The sequence below is a fragment of the Glandiceps talaboti genome, chromosome 9 (genome assembly GCF_964340395.1).
Source record: "Glandiceps talaboti chromosome 9, keGlaTala1.1, whole genome shotgun sequence".
NCBI classification, from domain to species: Eukaryota; Metazoa; Hemichordata; class Enteropneusta; family Spengelidae; genus Glandiceps; species Glandiceps talaboti.
This window is the reverse complement of record NC_135557.1, coordinates 1,776,187-1,777,429: the sequence shown is the minus strand read 5'-3', so window position 1 is coordinate 1,777,429 and position 1,243 is coordinate 1,776,187. Positions and strand designations below refer to the sequence as shown.

General features: G+C 30.6%; 1 protein-coding gene across 2 annotated transcripts in view; it reads right to left on the bottom strand.

The window, feature by feature from the left end:
• Positions 1–569: 569 nt before the first annotated feature.
• The window catches only part of LOC144440078 (transmembrane protein 145-like), a 53,519-nt gene continuing 52,845 nt past the window's right edge, over positions 570–1,243 (bottom strand). For both annotated transcript variants that reach the window (XM_078129327.1, XM_078129328.1), the window contains exon 14: positions 570–1,243. This exon is cut by the window's right edge and continues 1,617 nt beyond it. The gene's annotated coding sequence lies outside the window, so the exon portion shown is untranslated.

Below are 1,243 nucleotides of genomic sequence, written 5' to 3'. Positions count from 1 at the left end.
TGCAGTGAGCATGCAATTTTTAATCGATCAACGAAAATTAACCATTCGTTTAATTGATCAATTATTCCATCAAATAATCGATCAATCATTGGATCGCACAAAAACGTGGCTAGTTTCCACCTCCAGCTGTATATAATTGACTAAATAAAGACATCTTGTCCATTCTTCTCTTATCTAAAGTAAAACACCCCTAATCTCACCATTACTCAGAGACTAGTTACATTAACAGTTGGCTTTATCTCTTATCTTCTGGGAGATTATCACATCCAGCAAACACTCATGTACAAACTAGTATAAAAGATGGCACATGTCTAGCATACTCATTTAAGGTAGCACTTCCCTTAAATGAGTAGATGATGTGTTCTTCTCACTTTACTTACCTCTAAATACCTTCATGGATAACCAAGAGTACCTGCAACTATTATATCTAAGTATTGCAATTTTGTGTGTGAGAGAGAGAGAGAGAGAGAGAGAGAGAGAGAGAGAGAGAGAGAGAGTTTGACACCCAATATCTCTTCTTATATATATATCAACTAAAAACATAACATGTAAATATAAGACAAAATATCCATTGTAGATGACTTTTCAATGTTTTTATTAAAATCTAACTTTCTGTATAACAAGCTATTTTCCTGATAACATTATCATTTCCAAAACATTTATATTTGATGACAAGGTAAGTGATATGTCACATTTAAAAACCCAGTAACACAATAATATTCATGTTCTCAAATACTGACAGCTGTTGAGTAGCAGTCTAACATAGTCATTCATGTATTCAAACACAGATATCCATATTTGGAAAGCTGGGCTATCAATGTACAATGAATATTCATGTGTTCAAATACAAACATCCATATTTGGATGTATCTGCTAGCAATTTACAATGAATATTAATATTACATTACATACCTGATAATTTTCCATTTCAAGGTGTTTGGGTGGATAAGGTAAAAATCAGTATGAAATAAATGAATATTAATTTCCAAAAACAATGCACTAAATACTTGCCATTTCAAAATTGTAAACAACAGATTTTAAACCATATTTACCATCACCCCCTATCCAATTTTAAAACACTTTGACTGTACATTAAAAATATCTTATTTGTACAATCAAGTTTTATTTAAAATTCACAATTTACTAATTTGGAAACAAAACAAACTCTGACGTGATAGATACTTAAATGTGTAGTTCATCAAATAGTTTTACAATCATGCAAATATTTACACCTATTTACAAA